This window comes from Balaenoptera musculus, chromosome 5, assembly GCF_009873245.2.
Source record: "Balaenoptera musculus isolate JJ_BM4_2016_0621 chromosome 5, mBalMus1.pri.v3, whole genome shotgun sequence".
NCBI classification, from domain to species: Eukaryota; Metazoa; Chordata; class Mammalia; order Artiodactyla; family Balaenopteridae; genus Balaenoptera; species Balaenoptera musculus.
In genome coordinates this window covers 31,786,436-31,809,884 of record NC_045789.1, presented here as the reverse complement: position 1 = coordinate 31,809,884, position 23,449 = coordinate 31,786,436, and positions in this window count along the sequence as shown.

Below are 23,449 nucleotides of genomic sequence, written 5' to 3'. Positions count from 1 at the left end.
AAAAAAGAATCACAAGAAAAATTTAAAAAAAAAAAGAAAAAAAAATGAGTTGTTCCTTTTTGGAATTTAATTCATTTAAGTTTCTTTTAGTTCTTTTAGGTTCATTCCTCAGCTTTTTGATAGTTTCAAGTATGATTTGATACTTTGATATAGTATCAAGTCATATACTATCTTTTCATAGTTTTTACTATAGTTTACTTTCATTTTTTTAGCTTGCTCTTGTTTGGCGGGGGATAGTGAGTTGAGATTTTCTACATTTTAACTAGAAGGAAAAGTCCCTTAATCCTTAATTTTAGCATTCTTATTTATTGAAAACATATCTTTTATCATAAAGGGCAGTGGAAATATTTTCAAAGGCAGTTTAACTCAATTGGTAGGAATGTTAAATGTGTACATGGTTAGACTGGTGGTGTAAGAGCCATCCTTTGGGTGTAGTGAATTGGGAAGAAAGTCCCAGACCCAGGAGTTCACAGGCATATGGGCAATGAAGAAGGGATGTGGGAGAGGGAGAAGAAGAAAAGTTAAAGAGATGGTTCTACTAGCTCATACTGAAGAATACCCATGGTTCATGCACTTGTATAAGAAAAGACTTCTTTCCATATTACAAGTTAACGAGTTGGCACTGTAAGTGTAATTTCTAGGACAGGAGGGACAGCTAGATCATGCTGCCCTAGCTTTCAGACTGTCCTCTTTGAAACACTAGCTGATTACTTTTTCCACCATGGGAGCCTTAGAGCACCGCTCCCTCATTTAATAACCTGGTACAAGTGTGGAAAAATGAATTGTGGTGGATTTGTATTTGTCAGGCTAGCTATACTGGAATTACTTTTCCCAGAAATCCCTTCCTTGCATTTTTTTAAAATTTAATTTTATTTATTTATTTTTGGCTGTGTTGGGTCTTTGTTGCTGCGCATGGGCTTTCTTGTTGTGGCGAGCGGGGGCTACTCTTCGTTGCGGTGTGTGGGCTTCTCATTGTGGTGGCTTCTCTTGTTGTGGAGCACAGGCTCTAGGCGTGCAGGCTTCAGTAGTTGTGGCACACAGGCTCAGTAGTTGTGGCGCATGGGCTTAGTTGCTCTGCGGCATGTGGGATCTTCCCAGACCAGAGCTCAAACCCGTGGTCCCCTGCATTGGCAGGCAGATTCTTAACCACTGCGCCATCAGGGAAGTCCCTCTTTTTCCTTGCATATTTTTGAGTTAAGAGGCTACAAAAGACAATTTACATGAGATTTGGAAGGTGAAGAAGCAGCCATATTCTCTTTATGTCTGGAAAGTCAATCTAGAGGCACCAGGTGTTGTTGTCACTCGTGCACGTGACCTTTTATCTTCTGGCTCATTTTGTTGGCTGGGTGTGCAGCCTAGCCTGCAGCCTCTTCAGTCCCCTCTGGGTCCTCCTGCAGTTTCTCTGACTCCTGGACCATGTGCATATTTAGTGTTATGATTCAGGGCACCAGCTTCTGTAGGACACTGCATCATCAACATGGCAGGTTTGGAGGCAGGGAGAGAAATACGGGTTCTGGTTCGTCTCTGTGGATTCCGGTTTGTCTTTGTTCTCTTTGACTTCACATCCATCTTCCCTACACATTCTTCCTTCCCTGTTTCCTTTAGGATCCATCACCAGATGCAAAGCCAACAGCTTCACATAGACAGTTTAACCAGATCCTGTAATTACCTATGGTCTAATCCCTGTAACAAATCCCTTATGATTATATAACTTCTAGTTGTTTTTTTCCTCTGATCAAACCTTAACTGACAAATGAGCCTTCTTTTCACACCCTATAGCCTTCTCTTCATATCCTATAGTAGAGAAGAGGCTAAACAGTTAAACAAAATTTTACCCCAAAGCTGGGGAATAATACAAAGGAAACTAAAATCAGAATCTGGATAATGTGAGTAAATTATGGATCCTTTCCCCCTAGCTCCAATTCTCCCTGCCCAACCTCCTTCCTAAATCCCACTTCAAAGACTTTCTTTATTCCCTTCTACCAGGACGACTGTTATTAGCTACATTTACTCATCAAAGTATAGGTCAAGAGAGCAAGCTTGAATCCTCCTTCCTGCCTCTTAAGGCCTGCTCCCCTGTCCCTAAGTCCTCTTCGGGGTCTACCTTCTACCCTGCAAGACATCAGGAGTTCCAGCACCCTTCAAGAGGGAACTGGTCCACCACCCAGTTGCGACCCAAGTTTAGAGAATACAAGAGGATAACCAAAGCTATACAAAATGACCACAGTCAAATAACAAAATCTACTCCTTTAGTAACAAATTTTCTTTATCACAAACATGCTGTTAGTATTATATGTAGTTCATTACCAGGCAAATCATATGGACCTGCCTTTCTTCCTTCCTCAGGACAGATGACATCCTCACTCTTTTGTGATCTCTTTCTGCCCTTGATATTTGTTTTAACCTAGTTTTACTGTTACATGACTGTTGGATGCTGAGAAGAACATGCTGTGATTTCTCAGGTTCTGTGCCCCACCGCTGATGGATGCTTTGGTAGGGGAGACATTTGGGGCGGAGACAACTTGTGGTTCTGCCATGGACATGCTATGAAGACGATGGCTGACTCCTTCCACAGCTTTGGTGGCCCTCGCCTGCTATCATGTTTTATCTTCCTTCTCTAGCCCAGCTTTATTTAGTGCTTGCACAAGGTAGAAACTTGACTAATAACACCCAGAATTCAGGCAGATATAATCACGGAGCTGGATCAGATCATAGTGGAAATATAGATCAACTCAGCCATTTTACAGATGAGAAAAAATGGCTCAAGGAGGTTAAGTCGGGCCATGCAGCCCACTGTGGCACAGAAGCAGTGGAGAGGGCAGACAGTGGCTATTGGTTAGCCCACCTATGGGGTCTTCCTCAAGGACTATGCTCATTTGTACACACTGTTGATTACATCCTCCATGACAGCACATCGTAGGTGCTCAAAAGCAGTTACTGAATGAACGAATGAATGAATGAATGAATATGTGAAATGTGCTGACAGGTGATTTACCTAAAGCCGCGGGTCTAGTAAATACCTGAGCCAGGATATACACTGAGGCCTGATGTCTTAACCACTATGCTTGGCAAGGAAACGACTGGTTTGTTTGACTTTGCGGACCTGCTGGAGCTCCCTGTGGAGGCCGAATAACACAGGGGCTGCCAGCAGGAAGCTATGGTAGGAAACAAGAAGAGCTGAACTTTACTGTGGTGGGTCTTCTGTTTTTCCCTTGTGGTGACATGGGTTCCAAGCGTTTGGGGCCATATAATAGTAGGATCTGGCCTCAAACTCTATTAGTCTAGGTTCGTAATTCTAAGTGGTTTTGACAGAAGGACCCCCTTATCTTAAAAACGTTTTGGCCTCCTTACACACTGTAAATTGACAGCTGTATTATTAAAGCAAATATTTTCTTGGTGTCATAGATATTGAGTAAATATTGTCATGGATTCAAATTTATTTCATTTGAATTTAGAAACATCAATTGTTGATTTGTGTTTTTTATACACTTTCAAAACAAACTTTAAAGTCCTGAATCATTTCCAAATAACAATTACAGTGCTTTCAGAATCACTAGCCCAAAGAAAATTATGACCTTGGGAAGCTTCCTGGTTTGAGGGTTTTTTCTCCTTGCGTATGTCCTTAATCTAGGGCCAAAAACGTCTACATTTCTTCCTTAACTGACTCTGATTTTCGTTCTCTCACTCTCTCTCTTTTTTTCCCAGTGGAGAATCTACATTATTCTATCAAGATTTTAAAAAATATACACAAGAAAAGGGAAAAGCAACTTCTGAAAAATTACTCTGTGACTTTGGATGCAGTTAAATAAAAGAAAATTATTTTAAAATCTTCGTTAACATTTGTGCTAGCTTCTGTAGTGGATAAAAAAGAAAAGAAGACTTTGTCCCAGTCCTTTAAGGACTAATTTGGGCCAAGCTGTAGGCATTGGCTTAGTGGACAGCTGCCTAGTTGGTGATTTTGGAAACCCCAGAAGGGAAAATAGGAAGCCAGAGTCTAAATATGGTCTTTTAGAAAAAGCATACATATCAAGATGGAGCTGGTTAAAAATAATAATAACAAAAGTCATGATAGCTAATAATAATTACTATTAAACTTTTTCTTATGTGCTAGGCTCCGTGCTAAGAAGACATTATTACTATGTCCACTTTTCTGGTGAGGAAATTGAGGTCTGATACTGAACAGAAGGCTACCCAACCACTTTCTGTCTAAGAAGAGAATTTACTCTTGGGTGCAGACAGGCAGGCCGATAAATTTATAAACCTGGTGGTAACAGGGAATGGGTCCTGGACCTGAACAAAGGGACCAGGAGTGAGAAGTAACAAGAGTCTTGATCCGCTTGAGTCTTTGTGGTGTCAGCTAACATTAGTATACAAAGAGGCTGAAATTAATGCACTAAAAACTAACAGAGTAGCATCTGGCACAAGCCTTGACAGTACTTACTTGTGAATGTTATTTTCCACTTCAGAATCTCATTTGGATTTAAGTTTCTGCCTACAGGAAGGGCAGAACAATTCATTCTAATTGTGATGAAAAAAATTATTAAGTTCATTTGCTTCTAAAATTAGGTCACCCTGAACACTGGCTTTAAGCAAAAGAAATGCCAAAACCAACATTAAAAAAAAAAAGTTTAAAATGTAGGCTGTTTCCCCCTCGCCCACACTATATAGGTAGATATTTTGACAGTGTGGTATTACCTCAGGAAATCAGATCTAGCTAGCAAGATCTTTCAGGAAATGGAATAGTATTACCACTAATTATACCGAAGGATAACCTTCATAAACACTTAAAGTATGTTAAGCCCTGTGCTAAGGGCTTTACATGAGTTATCTTAGTTACTCTTCATAACAAGATCTCATGAATGTGGAATTAAGACACAAAGGAGTTAAGAAAGTGGTACCAAAGAGTAATAAAACTAGTAACCAGAGGGGCTGGAATTAAATTCAAACAGCCTGAGGTAGAAATATCATCAAATTCCTATAATTCAACAAGCATTTAACTAAAGCCTATTGCTCTTAAAGCAGTGAGTTGGGCTTTTCTTCTTTTCACTTTTAGCTTAGTCACTACTCAGGGATATTTAATGATATGATTTTGTCTTATATCGTTTTGGTCACTTATGGTAATTGTTCCATTTTTCAAGCCAAAACGTGGAAGTTCAGGTCTCTCACGTGGCTCCTCTGAAGATACAAGCCAGCGTGACCTCCGTGAGCTCCTACACTTCATGGAAAAGTGAGATGCCAGAGGTAGCTCAGTCTCTAGGTGCTTTCCTACTTGAAGCCCTGGGCTATCTGAAGTGAGAAAAAATGAATCTACTGGGTACATCACCAGGTACAAAACACTGCATGTTTTGATTAATAAAATTCTAGATGTAGCACTAAGTGTTTCGGTTTTTGTATACATGTTTATTAAATGGGATTATTCTACTTAGTTTGAGGGGTTCTCCCCACTTGAATTTCGCATTGAGCTTCATCTATACGTAAACATAAAAAATTTTTAAGTCAAACTAAGTCTTTCTTAATTGGCTTGAATTGAAATCATGCATAATCCTTTTTTTTCTCAGGGAAATTTAGGTACATTCTTTTCAATGGAACATTTTTCATATTCACTTTATCTTTGTCCTCCACGGTGACTTGCAGAGTTGGCTCTCAATAAATATTTGCTAAACTGGGCACAATTCTACACATGGAAACAGTCTCCAAAATGGCCTTTCTTGATTTTGGTTTTTAACTTTGAAAAGCTAAACAGCTTTCTGTTTCAGAATCGAGTTGAGCAGTTTAAACAACTGAGAGTTTGTTGGGAACTGGAAGTACGTATTAGTGGAAGTAGGGATACTTGAAAACTATTGCTGTTATATTTGTGATTTCTAATAAAAATCCAGGAAGTGTACAGATTTGGGTGGGATATAGATGGATTTGAGGAAATTGTATATTCCATCCTTAAGAAAATTTCAAATGCCAAAACCTGACATTTTGTATTTTACATAATCTTTGTGGTTCTCTGGACCCATCATTCATTAGGTGAGAGAAAACCTGCCTTTTTCCTGTAGGACTCTTCTGTGGAACTCTCAGCATGACAGATTTCCTGCCACATGTGTATAGTTTACCATCTCCTTTTTCTTCTCTGACAGTTAGTACAGTGGCTTTCCAAACCAAAATTTCGCAAAAAAAATATAGATATGCTGATCTATTCTATTCTATTTAATTGATGCTGATCAACGTACACTTGTTTGACTAAGCTGATTTTATGCCTCACCTATGGGTCCCAAGCCCATTTCAAAAACACTTGATTAGAATCTAACACTGGATTAGAGAAAGTCAACATGAGATGGATGTAGAACAATTTGAAAAATTTGCTCTTATTTTTTTATTGTACACTGCGATTAGTTCTTTTCCAATCTAATAATTGGTTTTGCATGAATATGTCTGGTATGATTTTCGTGTTGTCCCCAAATTGTGACAAAGATCAAAAATTGAGGACAAAAGGTATCTAGGATGCCATATTCTACATTCACAAATAGCATTTCATGAATGTTGCTATTATTAGCCTCCTCTCCACAAGTTTTCCGAGATGCTCCAAGACTGGCTTATCTACCACTCTAGCTCCCACACCCTTAATCAATAGAAGAGAGGAAGTAGTTCCTATGAGGCAGAGTGCAATGTGCAATGGATGTCACCCCAACCCTCATGGAGGAGAGGTAGAGATGCTTCCCCTTATCCGAAACCAAGGAAAGTCTCCAGAGAACCACTTATAAAGATGTGGGGATGTGTGAAAGGAGGGAAGACTAGTACCTTGTCCCACCATTGATCAACTTCTTAGAGGCAGACTTCTTGACCTGTCCCTGTGGTACAGGAACTGCGGAAGAGAGAAACTGGGAGGGAGAGCACTACGGATGGGTCCCCAGGGGACTGCCATCTGTCTTCACACCCCCTGTTATTAGTTGCTGAGAGGTAAGGAGGATGGAACCCCAAAGGTAAGCATGATTGTGGCAACAGTAGCGTCGGCAAAGAGGTGTGATACTTAGAGGAACTTGACTTGATGTTCCCAACTGGCAGGTGTCAGCTGGAAGATGTGGCCAATTTTGCAGGAAGTGACCAATGCCAGGGAAGCTGTGTGTGTTTCTCTGGCTCTTGGGGACCCTTTTCTTTGGTCTTCTGGCCAGAAAGTTGAGCATTTCTTGGAGTTTTTGCCATCTGCACCCACTAAGTTGTTCCCCAATTCAGCCTGCCCTCTGGGCAAAGTCAGGAAATAAATGAGAGGATCATGCTTACCTTTGGGAAGTAACAAGGGAAATGGAATCATGGGGAGGCTTCAGCTGTACCTATAAGGGTGAACAGAAAAAGAGCTTTGAAGCAAAGAGAGCAAAATATTAAGATTTGTGAATCCTGAGTAGCTGGTATAAGGTTGCTCTTTACATTATACTCTAGATCTTTTAAATGCTTGAGGTAATTATTGAAATTAAAAGTTCCTTTCTTCTGTTTCCCTACCGCCACCTTCCATAGACTCACAGGACAAACACTGTATTAGCAAATGAGCTTTGTACAAAATAATCTATCCATTGGGGAGATAGAAGATCACCCAGTCTCTTCAGGGAAGAGGGGCTTGGCTGATTCATCAAGGCAGACTCTAGAAGGAGAGATAAGAAGGGTTGGAGGAGAATGATATCAAAGCCATCTAACTTCTTCCTCTTCCCTTCCCCGGGAGAGTTACTTAACACTTTCGGGGTGGGGGGGAGGAAGGAAGAAGTAATTAATACTCTCTCCATTTTTAGGGACTCTGAAGAGGTACTTTTAGTGGCCTCATTTTTCCTGTTTAGAAGGTACTTTTATTTTTCTAAAGCCACGGAGGGTCAGGGCAGGCCCCCGAGGAAAGCAAGTGGGGATGGAGCTGGATGGGCCCTGGGCTGCGGGGGTGTGGAGGCAGTGGTGACCTTCTCCTGCTGGGCCCTGCTGCGCTGCCTTACAAGCTGGCAGAGAGCCAGGGCAGAAGCCCCTCAGCAGCAAAGGTAGGAGATGGAGGACAGGGCACTCAGTCTGCAGCTGCTGGAAGGGACGCCAACAACTTGTCTGTGGAGGGGCTGAGATTGAGTTACAGGTGAGTGTGCTTTTGTCTCAGCCTGTTTAGGTTCTTTCTTTTTTTGCAATCCAAGAGCAATTCAGATTTTCAACTGGGTCTTAGAATGTTTTGTAACGTAGGATCAGGAGAAATGGGTTGGGGGCAGGGAACCGTGCTGAGGTGAGAGGTTAATTCAATCCACATAATGAAGAGACTTACGATAGGAAATAGAAAAAAAAGGGAGGGATAATTGAAACTTGATAATCTGGGAGAAGTTCTCTGGAGGGTGTTTTTGACTGAGAAGCTTGGGAATAACTGTGGCACGTGAGAAAACTGGGGAGCAGAGAAGATGTGGGAATGTCAGTGTGCATTCTGAGTCCCAACCTCTCCAGACGCTTTTCACGAGCACAAATGAAGAATGGAATCCTCTTTCATTTCTCTTGGTAATTAAACTGTATCTTTGTATGTAACTTCCAGCATATGTCGGGCGCCAGGAATGATTCAGGGTATCACTGTGCCCTTACAGTGCACAACATCAGCTCTAAGTATCCTAATCACAGGCATGAGAATGTCTCTGTGGTGGATAAAATTTCCTATGTTCTAAATACTATGCTCTATATGTGGGAAAATGTTGACATTATAATTGTATCAGCTCCTATGTATTGAAGATATAAGAATAGCAAACATGTTGAAAATCTGGAGTTAGAAAATAGTAAAGAGTCCAAGAGTGTAAGGACCATTTCAGAAAGGCCCTTGAATAGAGCTAAAGGAACTTGTGATATTACAAATGAGAATGGAAGCCATGTGGCTTAGGATTGGGCCATGTGGTGCAGGAAGTTGGCAAAGAAGTAGCAAGTACCCTGGAGAGGTAAGCAGAAGAGCATGTTCCTGAGAATTAAGGAGGTTAAGAGAATGCTCTGTCTGGCTTTCTGCCCAGGCAACTGTTCACCCTCACACCTGGAGTCATGTAGCTCCTCATGAGGCTTGGCTCAGGCCAGGACCAGGTTTTTGCCAACAAAAAAATGAAGAATTCCTGGGCCAGTGCCTCATCATCTGTAATAATTGATTATAACTAGCACATACTGAGGATTGATAGATAGGTATAGATAGATAGATAGATAGATAGGTCTATCTATCAATATGCTGAGTACTTTAGCTGCAATATCTAATTTAATTCTCACAACATCTCTTAGATATTACTACCTCATTTTATATAAGAAACTGAGGCTTAGGAGGTTAAGTTAGAATGTCACATAACTGGTGTTCAGTAAAGGAAACAAATGACTTTGGTGGTTTCAAATAGAAAGTGATTTGATTTTTCTGCATTTTAACTATGAGATACCTAGGTGAAGATTTTTTATTATTTATCCTGCTCATTTTTAATGAGGTTCCTGGATCTGTGGTGTTGCATCTGTCATTAATTTTGGAAAAGTCTCAGCCATTAACTTCAACGATTTCTTCTGTTCCTTTCTTTCTTCTCCTTTTGGTATTCCCATTATGTATATCTTTTGTAATTGTTCCACAGTTCTTAGTCTATTTTGTCTTTTTTCACTCTTTTTTCTCTTTTCATTCAGTTTTAGAAGTTTCTATTGACATTTCTTAAAGCTTGCTGATTCTTTCCTGGCTGTGACCAGTCTATTGATGAGCCCATTAAGGCATTCTTCATTTCTGTTATGGTACTTTATATTTCTAGCATTTCCTTTAGTTTCTTTCCTAGAGTTTCCATCTCTCTGTTTATATTACCCACCTGTTTTTGCATGTTGTCTACTTTTTTCATTAAAATCCTTAGTCTATGGCTATTTAAAATTTCTGGCCTGATAATTCCAAAATCTCTGCCATATCTGAGTCTGGTTCTAATGTTTGTTTTGTCTCTTTAGGCTGTGTTTTTTGCATTCTGTCATGGCTTGTAATTTGTGTGTGTGTGTGTGAAAGCTGAACATCATGATGCATTGGGTAAAAGGAACTGAGTTAAATAGGACCTCAAAATATTTTTCAGCTTTATTGAGGTATAATTGACAAGTAAAATTGTAAGACATTTAAAGTGCATATCATGGTGATTTGATATACATACACATAAATAGGCCTTTAGTGTGAATTTTTGTTAATTTGTCTAGAAGTTAAGCTGGGTTTACTGCTTGCTGTAGTTTTATAGTGTCAGAGGCTAAAATTTCCTCTAGTCCTTGCTTTTTTCTGCCCTGCTGTCTTTAGGTTTTCCTACAGACTCCTTAAATAGGGTCTGAGGCTTGCAGTCCTTTCAGCTGTCATTTCCTGTAATTTTCACAGGAGCCCCACTGGTGTTGGTGAGGTATTGGGGGAGGGAAGCATTCTAGTCCTGTGATTAGTTCTGCCTTTGAGTGAGCCTGTGTCCTTGGGCTATGACCTTCACATGTGCTTCTCAGTTCCTCCTCCCCTGCCTTAAGTGAGACAGGAAGGGTAGCAGGGGTTGGAAGTGGGTATCTCCCTTCCCCAGGTTAGGGTTTGGGAAAACCCCAGTCCATTATGCTCTTGTAAAACAGTTTCCTTTTTTTTCTGGCATGTGGCATATGGGGTCTTAGTTCCCCGACCAGAGATCGAACCCATGCCCCCTGCAGTAGAAGTGCAGAGTCTTAACCACTGGACAACCAGGGAAGTCCCTAAAACAGTTTCCTTTGACGGCAGGCTTTGTTAAGGATAACAGAGATCTCTAGGCATATTTCAAAATGGTTACTTTTCCTTCCGTGGGAAGAACTAGCAGATATTTCTCTGATTTTCACGATGAGAAATCTTGTGGGGCTCCTGGAGGTAAAACTTACGAAAGTGTGGGAGCCACTCCCCCCCAAGACTGGACTTCCTTCAGCTTTTTAACTCTCAAGCTAGTCTATCTTGAGCCTCCAGCAATTCCTCAATTACAGTTTGAAGCTTTCCTACTAATAATATGAGCTCCAGGTGTGGGCTTCATATTGACCCCTGCTGTGGGCTTCTGGTCCTAATAAGCTCTAATTCTCTGTATTGCCTGTTTCTCTAGTTTTGGGGGCAGCAATTTGCCCTGTAATTTTATTCTCTGATGGATCTAAGAAGAACTGTTGATTTTCAGTTTGTTCAGGACTTTTTCTTGCGAGGACGAGTGACAGCTTTCAAGCTCTTTACATGTCAAACTGGAGACCAGAAGTCTCCCAGAAAGCGATTTAATACAAGGGATTAGATGCACATAGGATCTCAGGAAAGGCTGAGTGAGTGGAAGTTGGGAACTGCCTTTGAGCTTTTGGTTTCAGGTTCTCACCACTGTAACTGTAGCCTAGAGGTCGGGAGGATGCTGCTGCCACGGCCATAACTGCCTCCACCCCAAAGCTGACCTGGAGCTGCTGTGTGGACTCTGTCAGTCTGACCTGCTTGCCCACCACAGTAGTCTCTAAGCATCAGGGCAATCAAGTCACCAGTCCCAAGTCTAATATCTGTACTCTGTGTGTTTTGTCTTTGCTCCAATTTGCCAAGTCTCTACTTTGTATTCCAGTTTCAGCTATTGGGTTCCTGTCTTGTTTCTTGATGTCTGACTCTCTATCTTGCAATCCTAGTTCATATCTCTGCTCATCCTGGAGAGTGTCCTGCCTTCCTCTGACCATTCCTTCTAGTCCTGTGAGAAGATCCCCATAATCTGTGGCTTGTTTGCCAGGATCTCTACCTATTTCTTTCCCTGAAGAGTTTTCTGTTTGTGACACTCACTTTGAATGGGAAAAGATTCATGACATGTTAACTGAAAAGAGTATATTATCAAACGGGATGTCATGTAAAATCCAAATTTTACTTATGTGTGTATATACATGCGTGTGTGTGTACACATGCCCGGGTATGAAGCCTGGAATTAAACATATCAATATATTAACAGTGATTATCTCTGGGTGGTTGAATCAAGATAATTTACTTTCCTTTTGATATAGAAAAAATGTTTTAAATTCCATACTAAATATGCATTACTTTTGTGAAAAATGTGAAGGACTGTCTTGGGAGCATATTGAAGATTTTGATGTTTATTGGCTTATTTTCTGTGTTTGACAGCCTAGAAATTTCCATTTTTTTTTCCAGAAGTAAACCAAATAGAGAACCAAGAACAGAAATATTCTGTGCCCTTGGCAACCTGCCTTTGCAAATTTCAAGGTACACTACAGTCCATCCCCTTTAAGTCCTTGCTTTAAGTGAAGCAAGGTACACTACACTCCTGCTTCACTTAAAATATGTAGAACAGGGACTTCCCTGGTGGCGCAGTGGTTAAGCATCTGCCTGCCAATGCAGGGGGCATGGGTTCGATCCCTGGTCTGGGAAGATCCCACATGCCGCGAAGCAACTAAGCCTGTGCGCCACAACTACTGAGCCTGCACTCTAGAGCTCGCGAGCCACAACTACTGAGCCTGTGTGCCGCAACTACTGAAGCCCATGCTCCTAGAGCCTGTGCTCCACAACAAGAGAAGCCACCGCAATGAGAAGCCCTTGCACCGCAACAAAGAGTAGCCCCCTCTCACCACAACTAGAGAAAGCCCGCGTGCAGCAATGAAGACGCAACGCAGCCAAAAATAATAAATAATAAAATAAATAAAAAAAATAGCCTCCTGAGATAATTGGAGTATGGCTCTTTCAACACCATTAGTCAGTCTTGAAAGATTCAAATTTCACAAATAAAATCATCAAACTGGGGAACTTCCTTGGTGGTCCAGTGGGTACGACCCCATGCTCCCAATGCAGGGGGCCCGGGTTTGACCCCTGGTCAGGGAACTAGCTCCCAGATGCCACAACTAAGATCCTGCATGCCACAACTAAGACTTGGCACAGCCTAAATAAATAAATAAATATTAAAAAAAAAATCATCAAATTGGTTAGGGTATCACTGTTTCATTTTGTAAAACTGCATTATCTTCTAGTGTATCCTAGTTTTGAGAATTTCTTAAATGACATGAAGATGTCAGCATATTTCACAAGAATGAGAAGCTTAAAAAGGAAGTAGAGCAACCCAGTAAGATCACTTTTGGTGAACTATTCCCTCACTTTACTTGAAGGTCAGAAAAAATTTAATAGTCATCATTAATTGAGCATTTCTATGCACCAGGAATTGTTCTAAGCATTTTGCAGGGATGGCAGTGTTATTATTACCTCCACTTTTATGGAGGAAGAAACTGAAGTACAGAAATTTCAGTATCATGTGAAGATAAGATCCTCAGCATATGGGCATATGTTTCCCATCCAGTTTCACAAGCCTGGGGAGCTATATCAATTATGCTAGTACCAAAGTCACATGTGCTAAGAACTGTGTTTGAATAAGGCACTTAAGAAGTACCCCTACGTAGAGGCTGTTCTCAATAAATTTTGACATTTTTGCCCCCTGAGGTGGAGGCCTTTGCAAAACCTAACCTTAATAGCTTATCAACAAGGCCACCAAAGCTAAACAAATTATTAAACAAGGTGTTTTTGGAGTCAAATACCAGAAATTTCTGTTGTACCTGGGATATTCTGTGTGTGTTTTAAAATCAGATTATAGATTCCAGAATTCTAATAATTAATTCTAAGTTTGTTTGTGATATAAACAAGGATGGGTATCAGCTGAAGAAGAACTGACAGAAAGCTTTCATTTCAGTAAAGTGATGAAAGGAAATACGCTTCTCAGGCAACTGTAAAAATGACTTCTCCCTACACAAGAAAGGACATGTAAAACCCGTAAGACTCTTTCTCAAAAAATAAAAGCTTCCAAATACCTAGGATTATTTAGTTTCTAACATTTTTTCCTTCCCCTCCAAAAGGTGGCATTTTGTCACATACTCTGCAAAGACCCTGTGTGGTGTTGGGCTTCTGGTAGAAGGGCTTCATCCATCATCTCAAGTTATTATTGGTTTCTGAGTCAAAGATGGTACATTATGATGAACATAAACCTGTTTTTTATTACTCTGCTCTCATGACGAGTTAGAGCAATGCTAAGACACAAAGTGTGAGAGGACACTGAGTTCTCAATTGCTTACAGATTAAAACCTGGGTCATCTGTAGACCATAAGGCCAACAAGGAAATCACTGCTGTTACCAGCAGGGTCAAGAAGTTCTACAACCACCTCTATAGTCATGCCTTTTAGGTAGTATTGATCAAATGCCTCTATGGTGACCCTTTTATAAGGATAATCCCATACCCTTAATTAGGCCACTGTGTAAGGAGCTCTGGAGTCTTTTGTTGAGTTCATATGTTCTCAGACTTGTCTGTGAGCTGGGGAGACTGACTTTAAATACCAGTGCCCTGATTCTTCTGCCATAGAGGAAGATGGATTGTGCTTTACTATACTGGCTGGAAAGTCTAACATTTTATAACTGCCCTGACTCATCTTTCCCAGATGACTAAATAGATGATTGTGAGTTTTTCACACTTTCTCTGTCTTACAGTGGGTGTGCCTGAGGAATTTAAATAACCATGAGCATGAGTTATCTGCTCCTAAAAGATGCCTTGTGTGGGAAAATTACATTGTTTCTCAATGCCTTTGAGGGTTCAGTAATAGACTAAGTGAATTCTAAAAGGGCACTTTCACATTACCTTAGCTGTGTGATAAGATATATATCAAAGAAATTGTTTTCATGAGAGTATTAGGTAGAACCTATGTCTGGTAGCCTGGAATTGAGTCAGACCGTAAAATGAATGGTAAGCCATGTAGCTCATTTATTCCGTATTTATTGGGCACCCATTATATGCCAGGCTACTTGGGCCAGTATACCTCATCAATGTATTTATTTTAGGTGGTGAGAGACCTAGGCATCTTGATTATTGCAGGGAAAGGACTTTATTGGGCTTTGGTATACACATGATTAAAAAGACATTAAACACTGCTAGTTCATCTCAAACCTGTGCAATAAAATCACATCTCTGAGCTAGGTATGTCAGATGCTTTTTTCTTCCTCATAATTCTCTATATTTTATCCCAGTTCAGTCATCTTCAAGCACATGGTCACACACAAGACAGCACAGATTCTTAAGGTAGGGTTGAATTGAACTTACTAGGTCTTTTTTTCCAGCACGTTCCCACAAGTTTACTCACAGGATTCTGCACCATTGTCCTGGGCTTGAATTCTAGCTTTGTTTCCTAACCTGGGCTAACCACTTAACTCCCTAAGCCTCAGTTTCCTCATCTGCCAAATGGTTAAACTAATAGCACCACCGGGAATGCCTGTACGTTGGTGGGAATTCTTTACAATGATAGGCAATCTTTTAACTGAGTTGTAAAGGATGAATAAGCTTTCTCTAGGCAAAGAAAAAAGAATATTTCAGGTAGAGGAAATGTCACTTGTTTTTATGTGCATAAGTATAATATTTATTAGTTACAACTACACTTCAAGGGCTCCTCAGTTGATGTAGTTTGGATTATGCACACCCCCAGGGTGTGTACACTGCCATTTAATCATGAGGCTGTACTCTGAGGGGGCTACTGCAAGGGCTTCAGATATTTTTTATCCCTGATCATTACTACAGGAGATATATATATATATATATATATATATATATATATATATATATATATATATATATATATAGTAAAATTAGTGGCTACTTATTTAGCATAAATGATATTAGAAATTGTCCTTCAGTGGTCAAATTAGTGGTATTCAGTGTATGTGGATTGATGAGTATATTTTGAAGACATTCCTACTTTGCATGACTGATATATAGAAATTTAGCAAGATCCTTTTTACTTTTAAGAATTGCACCCCAGGTTTGATTCCCAATGGGTCCTGGGTCTAATGGCTTATTCCCTGATTCTTGGTGGCCAGAATCTGAGTGGATAGTTAGCTGAATCTGGCTACCAGGGTTATGTTGTTTGCCTCGGGGAAACTTTCAAGTGAGATAATGTAGACAAAGATTTCAAACTTCAGTGACGTTCACGTTAAGCACGTGATTTCACGGTTTTATGCCTGATAAGTGTCTGTTATGGAAGAATTTGGTCTGAGACTTGCTTTCATTATAGCTAACTAGCCGAGTTGTGGGAGAGTAGTGCACTTGCTTCAAATGATTTCTGGGGCTATCATTGTCTACCAAGAAGCACCTAAGTCTTGAGCACGACCAAACTGGCTTAGGTTAACTTGGAGCTGACATAAGGGAACAGAGGCGTGAGAGCATCAGAGGCTTGGGAACAGCCAGAGGCTTAGTCTGTCTGGAGCATGGGGACATTCTGTGAGGGGAGAATGGTAGTAAGACATGAGTTTAGAAAATAAGTTTGGGGCCACCTGGTGGAAAAGCCTTGTATTTCAGTCCAGCAAGCGCAAAGGCGACATCCGAGGTTTTGAAGAAGGGGACGTACATATGTTCGAGACTTGTGTTTTGAGTCATCTCTGGCTGCCTTGTGAGGGCAGAGAGGCTATTTAGACTAGGGGTTTGCAAACCAGGACCCACGGGCCAAACCTTGCCTGCCACCTGTTTTGGCACAGCCTGAGAACTAACATTGGCTTATACCTTATTACGTGGGGTAAGAAAAGAAGAGCACTCCGTGATGCATAAAATTAGATGGGAAAAAAATCACCTTCAGTGCAGGCACATGTCTCCTACCAAAGGCCAGTAGGAACTGCATATGCACATCAAGGGAAGGCTCTTCTTATGAAAAAAAAAGAATAAAGCTTTTACTACAAATAATAGAAAATTGAAAATAATAGCCCTGGGCCTTTTCCCTTTCTATACAGTCTATTTTTCGTCCAGTTTTATTGAGATATAATTGACATACAGCACTGTATAAGGTTAAAATGTACAGCATAATGATTCGACTTAACACACATCACGAAATTATTTTCACAATAAGTTTAGGGAATATCCATTATCTCATATTGATACAGAATTAAAGATATAGAATAAAAATTTTTTCTTGTGATGAGAACTCTTAGGATTTTACATATATATATATATATATATATATATGTAAAACGTACAGCAGGGTTAATTATATTTATCATGTTGTATATTACATCCCTAGTACTTATTTATCTTATAACTGGAAGTTTGTACCTGTTGACTGCCTTCTTCCAAGCCTCCCATCCCCCCACCTCTGGTGACCACAAATCTGGTCTCTTTTTCTATGAGTCTGTCTGTTTGTTTGTTTTTGAAGTATAATTGACCTACAACACTATGTTAGTTCCTGTTACACAGTATAGTGATCCAATATTTCCATATATTTCAAAAAGATCATTATGATAAGTCTAGTTACCATCTGTCACCATACAAAGATATTACATAATTACTGACTGTATTCCCCACACTGTACCTTTCATACCTGTGACTCATTTATTCTGCAACTGGAGTTTGTATCTTTTAACCTCTCTCACCTGTTTCTCTCCTCTCTCCCAGCCCCCTCCCCTCTGGCAACCACCTGTTTGTTCTCTGTATCTTTGACTCTATGTTTATTCATGTGTTTTGTTTTTTAGATTCCACGTATAAGTGAAATCATACACCATTTGTCTTTCTCTGTCTGACTTAGCATAATACCCTCTAGGTCCATCCATATTGTTGTAAAGGGTAAGATTTCATTCTTTTTTATGGCTGAGTAATATTCAGTCACACACACACACACACACACACACACACACACCCACACACATCTATGTATGTATGCCACATCCTCTTTATCCATTCATTTGTTGACAGACTTAGGTTGCTTCCATATCTTGGATATTGTAAATAATTCAGCAATGAATATAGAAGTGAACGTATCTTTTCTGATTAGTGTTTGCATTTTCTTTGGACAAATACCCAAGAGTGGAATTGCTGGATTGTGTGGTAGTTCCATTTTTAAGTTTTGAGGAATCTTCATACTGTTTTCCATAGTGGCTGCACCAATTTACATTCCCACCAATAGCGTATGATGAGATGGTTCCTTTTTCACCATGTCTTCTCCAACACTTATTATTTCTTGTCTTTTTGGTGATAGCCACTCTGACAGGAATGAGGTGATATCTCATTGTGGTTTCTATTTGAATTTCCCTGATGATTAGTGATACACATTCTACCGTTTAAGTAATTTTTTAGGGACAATGACAGGGGCCATTTGTGATATTATTATCAGTCAAAGTGATTCTGAAGATATCTTTTTTCTCAGAAAAAAAAAAAAAGAAATTCAAATTCTAGAGTCCATAACTAAAGTCTTACTGGCTCATGGCCATGTCCATTCATTTACATATTGTCCATTGCTGCTTCTGGACTGTAACATTGGAGTTGAGTGTTAGTCACAGAAGCCACATAGCTTGCAAAGCCTAAAACATTTGCTCTCTGGCCCTTCACAGAAAATGTTTGCTGGGTTCCTTAAAAAACTAAAATAGAGTTACTGTTATGAGCCAGTGATCCCACTCTTGGCCATATATCCAGAAAAGATGAAAACTCTAATTTGAAAAGATACATGAACCCCAATGTTCATAGCAACACTATTTACAGTAGCCAAGACATGGAAGCAACCTAAGTGTCCATCGACAGATGAATGGATAAAGATGCGGTATATATATACACACAATGAAATATTATTCAGCCATAAAAAAGAATGAAATAATGCCATTTGCAGTGACATGGATGGACCTAGAGATTATCATACTAAGTGAAGTACGTAAGATAAAGACAAATATATGATATCATTTATATGTAGAATCTAAAAAAAAAAAGATACAAATGAACTTATTTACAAAACAGAAATATACTCACAGACAGAGAAAACAAGCTTATGATTACCAAAGGGGAAAGGTGGGGAGAGGGATAAATTAGGAATTTGGGATTAACAGATACACACTACTATATATGAAATAGATAAATAACAAGGACCCACTGTATAGCACAGGGAACTATATTTAATATCTTGTAATAACCTATAATGGAAAAAATCTGAAAAAGAATATATATATATAACTGAATCACTTTGCTGTACATCTGAAACATTGTAAATCAACTATACTTCAATTAAAAAAAAAAGAAAAAGAAAACGTTTGCTGGCCCTCAAGTTCGACCATGGTTGCCATAGTCCATGTAAGAGATAACAGGTGTGGTGGTGCAGGAGTGGGAGAGACGCTCCCTGGGTGGAATTATAAGGACTTAGAAATGGATTGAATTTTGCTGATGATTCCTCATCCTTCTCACTCACCTTTCGATGCTATTAAATGAGGAAGAGTATTCAGGAGAAGAAATGATTGGTGAGACAGAAAGGTAGACAATAATTTGAGCTAGGCTTATTGAATCTGAGCTACCTGTGGAAAATACAGGTAGAGGAATCTCAGATATATGTCTTGAGAGAAGCTGGGGCTGGAGATACAGATTTGGGATTTATTAATTTAAGATCCTCTTTGAAACACTTGCAAGGGCAGAACTGAAAGATAGTGAGTTGGCATAGAGAGAATGCAAGTCAGAAGAGATAAGGGCAGAGGCAATCACTCCGAAAATTTCAAACGTTTTAAGGTTAGACAGAGGGAGATGAGCCAGAGAAGGAAAAGAATCAGAGGACAGTGTTCTAAGTAGAAATCAAGGATGAAGTTTTCTTGCTTCAAGGAAGGAATGACCTACAGCTTCAAATGCTTCAGATAGTTCCAATGAGCTGAATATTGACATGGACTTATTACACTCAGCAATTGGCTTGTTATTGGCAGTTTTACTAAAGTTGAGGATTGCCTACTTATTATCAATATTTCCACTTGGAAGTCTTGTGGGTACCTCAAAGTCAACATATTCTAATTGGAACTCATCTTTTTCCTGAGGAAATCAGTGTTCTCTCTTTCAGTGATGACACTACCATCTCTCTAGCTGTCTAGCCAGAAACCTAGGGGTCAGGCAGGATGTGTCTTGGTTCTCCATCTCAGACAGCCAATCAATTGCCAAGTCCTGTTGAGTCTATCTCCTTAAATTTCTTCAATATTTCTAGGGCTCTGTTTCCCACTGTCATCACTATAATGCAGTTATAGTCTCCCTGCTGAACTCCTATAATAGCATTTGAACTGTTCTTTCCTATCTGTCCTCTTTTCTCCAATTTATGCTGCTCCTACAGCCAGAGTGATCCTTTGAAAAGCAAATCTGATCAGATCACATCCTTATTTAAAGTTTCCCCACTGTTTCCCTGAAAGTAAAGTTCAAATCCTCAGCATGGCCCAAAGACCCTCATGATTCGTCCATTGTGTGTCCCATCAACATAATTTTGTACAATTTCCCCCTGAGACCCCACAGTAAAGTCACACTGGCCCTCTTCTAGTTTCTTGAAAACACCACATTTCTTTCTACCTTACAGTCTTCACACCCACTCATCCCTTAGCCTGGAATCTCCACTCCCCCCACCCCCAAGCCAGCCCCTTCCCCGCTTCATGTAGTGAATTCCTCTGAATTCCTTCGTTATTAGGTTATGCTACTTCTTCAGGGAAAACCTCACTTCCTCAGTCTAGACTAGCCTCCTTATCATTCTCTCACAGCTCTGGATCTTCTCTATGGAGAAGAGTAGGTATTATTTGGTGTCTGTTTTCTCTTTTTGAAATCAGGGGCCCCATCTATCTGGCTCACTGCTGCAACCCCAGTGCCAGGGATAGACAGTGCCTTTTCACTCAGTGATTCCTTGTGAAACGAACACAGGGGGTAGGAATGCAGAGATGATGGGTTTTATAAGTTTTAGGTTTGATAAGTTTTCCATAAACCTGGATCCCAAAGAGAAGGAGAATAACAGTCATGGCGAAAGCAGATTCAAGATAGCAAATAGATTCAAAATAAATATATTTTTTTTAATCGATGGGGAAGGCTTGAGTATATTTTCAGAATAAAGCAAAGGAATTCTGGAGGAGGAGAAGTAAATTTCTGAGACAGAGATTGAGAGAGGGGGTAACTGGTGAAGCAGGGGAGGAGAAGGGACCCAGAGATCAGGTGAAAGCTCTAGCTACAGAAAGGAGGAGAGAACTTCTGATACTGCAGGGAAGTACAGAAGGGCTGGAGTCACAATGGATAATTGTGCATATATTTTAGAAACAATATATCAGCTTTTTTTCTGAGAAGCAGGAAGTTGCTCTGGGTTGAATTGTGTCCCCACCAAAAGATTTATTGAAATCTGAACCCTTGATACCTGTTAATGTGACCTAATTTGGAAATAGGGTCTTTATAGATGTATTCAGGTTAAGATGAGGTCAGTAAAGTGGGCCCTAATCCGATATGACTAATGGCCTTATAAGAAGAGTAAAAGTGCCATGTGACAACAGAGGCAGAGGATGGAGTGATGCAGCTGCCAGCCGTGGGATGCCAAGGATTGCTGGCCACCACCAGAAACTGGGAGAGGGCGGGGAGGGACTCTACCCAAAGTCCCAGAGGGAGGAGCACGGCCCTGCTGGCCCCTTGATCTCGGATGTCTAGCTTCCAGAACCGTGAGAAAATTCATTTCCGTTGTTTTAGGCCACCTGGTGTATGGTACCTTGTTCTGGCCCCAGGAATCCAGTACAGACTTATGATCATTTCTTGAGAATGGTGGTGGAGTTGGTGTTGGCTTCAGGACGGTGAGGCAGGTATAGAAGAGTCACTGTGAGGAAAGACAAAGGGAGCTGATAAAATCTAGCGAAAAGCTAGCTGAATATTTCCTGAGCCTTCAAAGCTATGATAGTGCGATTAAGAATTAGAAAATAAAGATGACCATGTGAAACAGTGAAAAACACTTAGGTAAATATCATTTTTAAGCATTAAATTTAGTTGTACCCTTCCTGTTAGCTACATCTTTAGACACAGATTGGATACTCTATCTTTTAAAGTGACTTATAATGGTTCCCTAAAAGGATGAACATTTTCTTAGTGGTAGTGGTGCATTATTTGAAGGACTATGAACAACACAATAGCAACACATTTCATACAAGATATAGATTCAATTCATATTTAAGCATCTACTCTTGTGTCAGAGACCTCTATGGTACCTCATTTACTTTAATCATTACTTAATGTAAGTATCTGGTCCCTTATTAACCTGAGAAAACCGAGCTTTTGAGATGTCACCCAGCTAGTATGGGGGCATCAGCAAGCCCCAAAGCAGGGTCCCCTAACTTATAACTTCTAATACCTTCTAATTCTTCTTTTTTCCATTTGAGGTCACTGAAGATGTTTTTCAGGTAGGTATTTCTTAAGCCAACCTTTAACAAATACCAAGTGCATAACAATATGTTGAAAATTCAGTGAAGATAATTCTTCAAGGGTCTAAGTCTATGAAGTAAATAGGTTTCTAGGGATTATTTGGATAAAGAAGACAGTTTAGAGTACCTAAAGAGATGGCTGGGTAAACTATCTTGCTCAAATATTGCTTCTCTCTGTTGCCTTTTGACAGAAGCTGTGGAGCAGCCTGTTCACGTTAAATTCTGGCAAAAATCCCAGAGTGCAAATATCAGGCATTATTGTTTGAAGGAAGATGCACGTGACTTAGATATCAGAATGCCCAAGGCAAGCTTCACAGTCTACTGGAAGTTGAAAAGGCTGACTGTGTTCTTGCCTGGATGGTCATCGCACCTCTAGGTCCTAATTAAAAATTCATGGAGTGAATATGTGAATTTAAAAATTCTATATTAGCAATATTAGCTTAGAAATCATACACTGGATGCTACGTTGTGGCTATTTAGAGAAGCATAAACTTCCCTAGCCTTGCTGCTCTTGAACATTCTAATTTCATTGCCTGATCTGAAGGTCAAGGGTATGAACTTGATGAAAAAAACCCTCCTTTGGGGAATCATTAGAGGAAGCATGCCCCAGTTCACCACCAGTGATCACAGAGGAGGGGTTACAAATGGCGCACAAAGCATACTTGCCCTTCAGTGACCCTCAAAGCACCCTGTGGCTCCATGTGTCTTTGACCACGTTTACAGCCTTCCATTGCCTTTTGCGGTTACTGTGAAGCCCCCAGGGGAGAAAGATGATCTCAGGTAGCCAGGACCCATACTGTGCAGGATTGCTGAGATCACAATCAACAGTGCTGATTATATATATGCAGTACCAACTGCATGATCTTTATCTGTGGGATCAGGAACCACATTGACATATATCATCCCATGCTGTGTTTTGCACCACATCTCCTGGGCATTAAGATGGGAAGTGATAGGAACCCCATAAGGGGCGTGGATTTTACAACAACATAGTATTTCCTTTCCAAATCTGAAAAGCAGTGTTGGATAGCTCAACATTTGATTAACTCAGAATATCTAACGAATTATTAAAATAAAAAACACCATGTGCAGGCTCCCTGAGGCTCTGAAATCTTCTCAGCTGGAATATAAATATCTCCTCAATGCTCACAATGCTTTAATCGCCAAAATCATGCTATCAACTACTCTTTCACTGTCACTCTTTTATAATAGCAATAAATTATACTTGAATTTTAAAAGAAAGAGCTTTGACATTTATTTTACAAGTTCATATAACTTTATTTGGCTCTGGATGGTTTCTTTCTTTTC